The sequence below is a fragment of the Eptesicus fuscus genome, chromosome 14 (genome assembly GCF_027574615.1).
Source record: "Eptesicus fuscus isolate TK198812 chromosome 14, DD_ASM_mEF_20220401, whole genome shotgun sequence".
NCBI lineage: Eukaryota > Metazoa > Chordata > Mammalia > Chiroptera > Vespertilionidae > Eptesicus > Eptesicus fuscus.
This window is the reverse complement of record NC_072486.1, coordinates 11,317,370-11,327,245: the sequence shown is the minus strand read 5'-3', so window position 1 is coordinate 11,327,245 and position 9,876 is coordinate 11,317,370. Positions and strand designations below refer to the sequence as shown.

At 45.6% G+C, this 9,876-nt stretch overlaps 1 non-coding gene across 1 annotated transcript; it reads left to right on the top strand.

Annotated features, from left to right (window-relative positions):
- The first annotated feature begins 9,187 nt into the window (after nt 1-9,187).
- LOC129151535 (small nucleolar RNA SNORA12) lies at nt 9,188-9,337 on the top strand. Its single transcript, XR_008558195.1, has one exon. It is a non-coding gene; the product is annotated as a small nucleolar RNA SNORA12 (small nucleolar RNA).
- Nucleotides 9,338-9,876: the final 539 nt, after the last annotated feature.

Sequence of the window (9,876 nt, the reverse complement as noted above, 5' to 3'; positions counted from 1 at the left end):
ACTGAGCCTCACTGGCTAGGCTAATTTTTTATTTTTAAATTACACTTTACTTTCAATATTATTTGTATTGGTTTAAGGTATACAGCATAGTGGTTAGACAATCATATACTTTACAAAGTGTTCCCTCCAAGGGGCAGTCATATTTAAATTGTATAACCTTACCCAACCTTATCTCCACCTAGCTGGTTAAATCCAACTGGGCACCTGACTGTGGGCGAACCAATTCAGGGCCTGGGCTGAGCTAATCAGACTGTCGTATAGGGATTTGAAATTTGGACATTGAGAAACTGAGTTAATAAGATGAGAATGATGCCAGGACCAAAAGTGCCAAGTGAAGCACGTTGAAACATTGAAAGCAAAGGAAGCTGAGAGAGAGAGAGAGAGAGAGAGAGAGAGAGAGAGAGAGAGAGAGAAAGCCTGGCAGAGATGAAATGCATGAAGAGAGAATGACCCTCATTTCTATTTCCCAGTTCCAGTCCTCCAGTCCTCCTTTCTGTTTGGCTTGCATGCAATTTCTTCCCTATGTTTCCAACCCCTTTCAGCATTGCCTGTTGTATGTTCAGTAGAATTCTCGACATGTAAGCTAATTTGAGTGGGTTCCTCTCTCTCGCATCCACATATAACCCTTCTCAAATGAAGCCATAGGCTCTCCAGAGACCACCAGGCTGAAGGGAGTCATGCCAGCTCACCAGCTTAGGTGCTGAACCAGCCTCCACGGGTTATTAGTGAGAACCCTGGGAAGCAAGTTGGCAAGTGACCTGTGAGTACTGCTTGGTGAGATTCCTCCTCTGGATGTGGCCAAAGATGGACCAGAGACCTTAGCCGGCCCTATGGTCGACACTGACCAAAGCATCTTGACAGGAATCTGAGACCCGCCACCACGGTGACAACATACGATTTTTTTTTTTAACCTGCAATTTTCCATTGTTCTTTGTGAGCAACAAAATCTCACAGCCGAAGGATAGTCATTGCCATTTGTTCAAGTGTCTGATGAAATCTAAAGATCTCTTCATACTAAATGCAAGATTTAATCAGGAGTGGGTAATACGAATGTGTGTACTTTAATGAATCTGCAGAGGTTGTCAGTAGCTGAATTCCTGGGCTATGCAACTTGTAATTGAAAATCTTTACATTTTAGTTCCACCTGTCATTTTTCTAATTCTATTCAAAGAATGTCTATTACAATAATCCCTTTCCCTGTCTATCAAAAGTTATGCTTTAGCAGAAATGTGTAGCATTAGAAACTATTAATTCCAACATGTTAGTAATTTGGAAAGCTTGATATTTTTCAGGGTTGTTGAAACTATAGAAAGGACTTCCATCCCAATAAGTAATACATTTACTAAATAAGAAGTAGCAATGCGGAAGATTATTTCAGTCCATTTCTTTTAAGATGCGGAGACCTTCGTTTGGGCATATACGGGAATACCAGGGAACTCACCCAGCAGGGGATGGACTCCCAGGGACTCTTCTGTGCCCTTTTCCCTTGAGGATGCTTTGCTCCTCTGCTGGGATGCATCCCCACTGGTGGGAATTCTATTCTTCACGTCCAGAGGCGAAGGGCAGCAGCGTGAAGTTTTGCTCGCTCTCTCTCTTGCTAGATTCCCCTGAGCATTGGAAATTTTACAAGGAACCACCAAACCGCTCCACGAAGTGATATTGATATTACGGGATCGCATCAATAGCATTGGCTGTTTCATTTCCATTCACTTATCAGACATATTTACTTCTCAGATATTTCCTTAACCGGAATTGACTGTACTATAATTGCCTATTTCTTTGGTCCATTGGCTGTTAACCTTGAAGTGACTGGGGTAGAGCTGGCGAGGCCTTCCCTGTCAGGCCTGACCTCTCACTATGCTGGAGAGAGCGCTGCCATGACAACGGCGACAGATGTCAGCTAAGCAATGTGCACCCTAGAAAGACTCCTGTATTGAGAAAATCGATCTTGTAATGGTGCCACGGAGCGCATTCGCTGAACTGCCAAGTGTTCTAGGCTTAATCATTTATTTCATCTCGCACAGAGAAGAAAACATAAAAGAAATGAAATGAATTTGACCTCTGTCTTCCGAGTGACTTCAGTGCTACAATGAATTCTAGCAAGTGCCTCTTATGAATTTTAAAAAATTACATTAGGAATAACATTTTGAAGTGAAATGACTCTTGTAATGCCAACCCTCCAGAAACATGTTATTTCAAATGTCAGATACATAATAGTCATTTGCTGTTTTCTGTGTATGTCCGGGGGTTAGCTCCGTCTTGGGTGTGTTTCAGGCAAATTATTATAAAGGAGCCAGGAACGAGGCCGACCAGAGCACGCTGCTGTGGCTTTCTCCTTTTTTTTCTTGACATAAGAGGGCTTCCTTTGTGCTGATTACCACGGGGTTTAGCGAGCAGCATAAACAGCGTTTGGTATCGACAGCTCCGAGCCCCTCTCCGTTTTAGAGCCTTCCAATCGCGCGTCCAGGCCTCTGCCTCCGGAGCGGCGTTTGTCTCCCTGACAGTTAATCTGGGGACAGCTCTCCATCGTCTTGATGGGCTTGTCATTCATGCCTTGACACCTCTCATTCATCTGAGGTTGGCCTGCTGGATATGCAAATGATCGGAGGACTGAAAACCATAATCCCTCAGCTGTGATGGCCAGTATGTCAATGTCACTATTCTGGGAAACAGCCATTCTGTCCAGAGCCGGGGAGAGATGAAGCCAGGGGACCTGGAATGCACTCCTGACCTTTCTCTGGCCCAGGTCACAACTCGATTCTTAAACAAGCCAACACCCAAACCAAGACAAACCCCAAGGCCTAAAGATTGTAGACAAATCTCACTGATAACCTTGCCCATATCGATAAATACCATTCAGAGTGATTATCGTGAAAAGGATCTCTTAAAATTTTCAATGCGATACGTCTGTCTCTTGTGCTGTGGGATATTTTATTGCATTTTTGCCCTCAAGTGGAGCTGACGGGAGCCAAGCTTGTAATTTAAATCAATAAGAGCCCTTTACCATGGCCATAAAATACTTGGCTAAACCTTTGAAGTGGCCACAGTTGAATGCACAGTGAACACAGTATAAATGTTCCTTAAGATGTATTGTATGAGACCACAACTGAAACAGCATTCAAAGGCACCGGCCTTAAGCATCTTTCGTGACTGATGGGAGAGGGTCCCCACCGCTTTTGATCATTTGCATGCACTGTTCGCACTGCCACCGAAGTTGTTCCAAACAAACCCTCTTAACGGGCACTTCACCCTAGCCCGCGGCCTTCTGCTTTCTCTTCAGACCTTTTCCTGATCTTCGGCGGGTTTCTGGGATCTGGGTCCTCTCCCACGCAAGTAACCCACACCGGATAGGCTGTTGTGCGGACCGCTTAATGTGGTTTGCATCATAGTTGGGAAAACCAAACAAAGGCTAGCTGTTTGCGTCCATCCAGCTAGCGCACTGCTGCTGCTGTTCACCGAAGCTCGCGGGCAGCGTCCTTTGCAGGAAACCGAAGCTGACGTGTTAGTTTCTTCCGCAGTGGCTAGGTTTGGGAGTGGAGTTCTTAGAAAACTGTCAGGCCTGAGAAGACGGCATTTCCCTCCACTCTGTTCTCCTTTCTGCCTCACACCTGCTCTTGGCCTGTCCCTTTTTCTGGCTCCTTCTGGATGCCTTCATGTCTCCTTTGTGTGGATGTGGGTGGATGGATGGTGATGGATGCGTCCTCGCTCTTGTCCTCTGTGTCTCTGTTCCTTACTCTTGGTCTTTCCCTCTCTTTCTTTCTTTCTTTCTTTCTTTCTTTCTTTCTTTCTTTCTTTCTTTCTTTCTTTCTTTCTTTCTTTCTTTCTTTCTTTCTTTCTCAGATTCTAAAATCCTCTCTGATTCCACAATATCAGTAATATCTGAGTTTGGAATTTGGCCATGTGACCTTCTAGTCTCACTTGCTCAGCTGGTTGGTAGTCTTGCAATTGGGCCAAAGGCACAGGTTTAACACCCTCCCCTCTCCCCTCCGGGGTGTCAGTCATTCCCTCCCAGAACTCCGACTGAATACCTTTCCAGGTCGCTGCCCTAGACGCCACTTATTTATTCTTGGCGAGAAGCCAAAGATAGGGGCCAGAGTCACGGGCCACTTTCCACCTTATCTGATAGAAAAACCTTCCCCACAGCCCCCGAGTCTCAGGATGGGACCGCGTGTATCCGGCGGTTAAGGAGATGGACACACTCTGTGGCCTCTCTTCTTCCTGCAGCCGCTTTCTGAAGGGCTTGTCTGAGTCTCAGATCTGACTCCCCTCATGGACCACATGTCATGTGTGTCTGGCATATGCAGTCTGGCCACACATGTTGCTGTCTGGCCTCTGCAAACCCAACACGATTAGGTGGCTGTCGATAATTCAGGGCGAGTTTGTCCTATGTGAGAACAGAGGAGGCAGGGCCTGTACAATGCATTGTTTATGCTTATGAAGTTGGCGTGTATAAATGACACTGAACAGTGTATGGGAGGGTAAACTCGGAACTGAAATCAGATTTTTAAAGACCTACCAATGAGGTTCAGTGTTAGAACTTGTTTGGGTCCTGATTTGAACAAACTAACTGTAAAAAGATGTGTTGTTTTTTGTTTTTTTTTAGACAATTGGGGACATTTGACCATGAACTGGTTATTAGATCACTTAAAAAAAAATAGTACAAGCAAAGAAACAAATAGGGTAGCTAAAACCACACTGGGAAATGATGATCATTGTTCAAGCCGGGTGCTGTTTAGAATAATTGTTTATTACACCAGGCCCTCTAATTTTCTGCATGTTTTAAAATACTCTATATTACAAAGTTAGAAGAAGTTAGCCTGCAGCCTCAGGATTGCATATTTACATATTTGCATGGGTCACCATATGGCACCTCCTATTCAGTGAACTTTTATCTCTTAGGGCTGTGACTGTTTGCCTGTCAGCTGATCTTCTTTTACCTCCTGGGTTAAGATCGCCTTTCAATTATGGAGCTGTTCGAAAAATATATATCTCCACTTGCCAGCTTTGTGGTCTGAATGTCAGCAGTCGACGTGGGAGTATCCGCCTGCTCTCTCCCAGCCCAGACCGTAAGCTCCTTGAGGTCAGGACTGTTTCTGACCTTTCAGTATTTCCTGCCCAGCATCTCGCAGGGTGAGGCCCAGAGTAGGCTGGATTGAACTGTGGCAACACATTGACCCCTAAATCTCAGAGACTTAATGCACTAAAAGTTCAGTGAGACTGGCCGGGGAAGGAGGTGGAGGCCGCCAGCTGGCTTTGGTCTGTCTCAGCCTAGACACGTCCCACAGGACTTTCCCAGAGTCCATAGGCTCGAACTAATTGTACGGCCTCCTAACAGCCAAGGAGGCTGGGAAATGGAGGGGACTTCATATTTGGTGAGGATCAATTGTCTATGTTGCAAGGCGCTAAATGATGTTTGTTGAAGCAGCTTCTTACCCCAGGACTTTCTAGGTTCACTGCAGGGGCCACGCTGTGAAATGCTGCTTTTTATCCAGGGTGCAGAATGTGCCAATTAAAACGGACATGCCTGAGAAAAACAAGCACCAAGTGGCTCTCAGCCATTGCTTTGGGTGTAAATTTTGTTCACTCATTTCCCCCCACAAGAGGTTCCCAGTGAGCATGTGGAAACCCTGCGCACCGATGGAGGGGCCAAAGAGCAAGGAACAGGGACCACTGAGTAACTGTCTGCTTGGATCCTGTGGATGCAAAGAGCAGCGACCCCTCAGGCTAGTTCAAGCAAAGGCGATTCGCCTGAGGTGACAAGGGAAAAAGGGGCCTCAGGGCCAATTTGGGGCAGAATGAGGCAGGGCTGCCCACCTGTGGTAGGAGCCAGGCGCTGTCAGGAGGCAACACATCCCAAGCCAGGGAATCCCAGTCTCTCCCCTGGCAACCATCAATTTTCACCTGCCTCTCTGGATTAACCTATTCTGGATATTTCATATAAATGTAATCCTACACATGTGACCTTTTGTGTCTGGCTTCTTTCACTCAGCATAATGTTCTTGGGGTTCGTTCGTGTTGTAGCATGCATCAGAATTTTATTCTTTTTTTATGGCTAACATTCCCTTATTTGTACCTGTCACATTTTGTTTATTAATTCATCCATGGATGGATATTTGGGTTTTCCCACCTTCTGGCTATTGTGAGTAATGCTGCTATGAACATACATGAGCAAGTTTTTGTTTGAGTACCTGACTTCTTTTGGGTATATATGTAGGCATGGGATTGCTGGGTCATTGGATACCTTTATGTTTAACTTTTTGAGAAACCACCAAACTGTTATCCCCTTCCCACCTATGATGCACAAGCGTTCCAATTTCTCCACAGCTGTGCCAACACTTATTTCCTGTTTTTTTATTTAGTTTGTTTTTTATTCTAGTCCTCCTAGTGGGCATGAAGCCGTGTCTCTCTGTGGTTTTGGTTTGCATTTCCCCTGTTTTTATTTTCTCAATGCACAGGACTTGTTTGGCGTTCCTGGCTTCTTGGACACCCCAATCATCCCTGCTGGCTAATATGCTAAAGAGGCTTCTATTGGCTCCTGTGCCTCTAGTTAGATTTTAAATTAGTCCAAGCTCTGTGAAAGCCCACTTGGCAACACTCCGCATTGAAATTACAAATGCACGCACCCTTTGACCCAGCAGTTCCAAGCCTAGGAATCTGTCCTATGGCTATACTCCCCTGTGAACCACATGGTGTATGTATAAGGTTATTCACGGCAACATTATTTATAATAGCAACAGATGGGAGACAAACCAAATGCCCTTGCTAGGGGACTGGTTGGCTAAACACATTTTGGCACCGCCACACAATGGGATACCGCAGAGCTGTGAAAAAGATGGGGCCACCTCTTTGTGTGCTGAGGTAAAGGAATTCCAAGACACACTGTCAAGTATAAAACACATCAAGATGTAGAACGGTGTATAAATTGGCTGCCCGTCATATCAAAGTGGGAGAAAAGCATGTGTATGTACATATATATGTGTGTATGTATTTTCTTGCATATTCATGAAATACCTCTGGAGAGGGGAAATTGGTGAGGGGGTGGACAAGGGTGGGAAGGACAATTTTTACTGCCTACCTTCTTGTGCCTTTGGAATTTCAAACCCTGTAAATATATTTCCTGTTCAAAGAAATCAATCAATTAAATGAAAATTAAGGCAATTCATAAGCACCTAAAGATCTCACTAATCTGAGCTCTGATATTTCTGGTTTTATGGTCACTTTGATAGGACCTGGGCTCTAACGGAAGATTCTCTATGTAAGTCCAGGCGAGGGGTGGGGTTGCAAGAGAAATAATTTAAGTTCTCATTCTTCTCCCTGCTACTGCAGTCCTGGCTGCAGCCACAGCTAGCTGACTTGACCATAGCTTGAACTTGAGTCAGCCTGCCAGAGGCCATCCCTAGTAACCTCTTACAGCACCCCCTCTGTCTGGCTCCTAGGAGTCCTACCATCAGGGTAACCCCCTGAGTGAGGCTCAGACTGAAACTGGTGGGACTGGGTGAGAAGAGGAGCAGACATGGCCCTGGGCATTGGATGGAGACTGTGTCTAAAGTAAATCTTTGAACCTGAGATTTGGAGCTCAGTGTCGCTCTCCCATTGTGCAGCCCAGAGAGCTCTGAGCAGACCAGACCATCCAGGAGCAAGACTGAGCTCTGCCAGTTTTTCACCACGTGACTTTGGACAAATCACCACAAGTCTCTGAACCTCTGTTTTCTCATCTCTAAGTGGGGCTAGTAAATGCAAGATTGTTGCATGTAGAAGATGAACGCTGTTAAGAGGGCTTTTCTAGTGTAAGCTCTATAAGATGCAATAAAAATGTGAAGAGTTATCTTGAAAGTTACTATAAAAACCCCCACATTGGCTCAACTTCTCCTATGTGCCGAGATGTTTGAGAACTTGGGAGACAACCAATAAAAGTAACACATTCTCCAACCTTCAAGGCTTTTGAAGGCTCATGAGCAAGTGAGAGAGTCAGATGTGAAGGCCATTAATTGCAGCAATGTGCTCAGTGTAGAACAGACTAGAATACACAGTGTAAAGGGGCAGAGAGAAGGATGGCGTTAACTCAAACTGGAGACATCAGCAAAGGTCTCAGAGAGCTCTACTAGGGTTGAATCTGGAAAGGGTAAGGGGGAGGTTGCCAGCTACACAGGGAACATTCCAGGTGGAGGAAGCAGTGTGTGAAAAGGCAAGAAGGAGTAAGAAAGATCGTCTTTGGACAACTTCAAGCACTGTCTGCCGCTGATTTAGGGGGGAAGTTGAGGCTGAAAAGAGACACATCTTGGAGGTCTTTTTTATGGTGGGTCACAGCCGTATGATGCAGTGAGAAATAAAAGGGAACTAGGTCAAAATAGGTCAACAGCAAGGAGTCGTCGTGTATGTATTTTCTTGCATAATCATGAAATACCTCTGGAGAGGGGAAATCGGAGATATAGAAGACACTGAGCGACCCATTGTTTTCCTTGTAGGCAACAGAGGGGTCCTACTTCCAGTCGTGAAGTCAGTCCAGGCTTCGCATCTTCCTGGCTGAGATCCTAGGCCTCATGGAGAGGCAGAGACAAGCTGTCCCCACTGTGCAGTTCCCTGCCCACAGCATCCCAGGATGAGTCACTGATCCAGACCACAGGAGGGCTGACATTGATGAGACCTGTCCCGGAGAAGCGTCTTCTGCATGGGGTATGTCTCAAGGTCAAATGTGAGGCAACATGCTTCATGTTGTGCCATTGGCCTTTCCTAAACCCAGACTTGATCATGCACTTCCTTGGGTTTAAGAGCTTCCATGGGTCCTCTCTGCAGGATCCAGCCTACATTCTCAGCCTGGTGCCTGGGTCCTTCACAGTGGGCTCCTCGCCTTCCCTGTAGCCTCGTCTCCTGCTACTCTCCCCGGCATCCCCACACTCTCACCCCTTGGTTGCTCAGGGAAAGCATATCTATATTCAGAGGCTGGCTAAAACTCACCATCTGTGAAGCCAGACCAACAGTGGAGGCCAGAGTGAATCTAGGCTTTTAGCATCAGACAGTTTCCTCTCTCTAGACCAGGCGTCCTCAAACTACGGCCCGCGGGCCACATGCGGGTGTTTTTGCCGCTTTGTTTTTTTACTTCAAAATAAGATATGTGCAGTGTGCATAGGAATTTGTTCATAGTTTTTTTTTTTTAAAAACTATAGTCCGGCCCTCCAACGGTCTGAGGGACAGTGAACTGGTCCCCTGTTTAAAAAGTTTGAGGACCTTTCAAATGTGCCTGACTCTGCCACATATATTATATAGGAGCTGGGAAAGGCTTGATGACAAAGAGATCTCTCTCTAGCCTTTCCCGCATCAGAGACTGGCTCCCACATGTAAAAAAAAAAAAAAGTTTGAGGACCTCTGCTCTAGAAGATTGTTCCTTTCTGTGCCCATTTCTTAGCAAGTCCGTGGTTCTTTGAGGATAGAGGTCATGTGTGATTCATCTCTGTAGTCTCGGGGTCCGGCTCAGTGTCCGGCTCACGGCAGATGGGCAGTAAATGCTTGTTAATGAATGAATGGACGCCTGAGAAGGAGGGAGGAGTGCTCGCTGGTAAAGACATGGGCAAATGTTTTCTGAGAAGAGTGATAAGTCATGAATGGTAAGTGGTACCCTCTACTTTCTTGTCTCCTGTTTTTCTTTCATTCTTTCTCTCGCACTGCTCCTCTCACACTCATTATTGTGGGGCATCCTTAGTTCTCTGGAAATACCTGTCATGCTGGGCTTGTGTGTTTGGGACATGGATACCCAGATAAAACCCCATACCAGAACAGTCACTTGAGCTCTTATGATTGAAAAATTGGAGCCCTCTAATGCAGATTTCTATTTTAAATTTCTTTGTTAAATATATTAGGAAATATTAGTTATAATGAAAA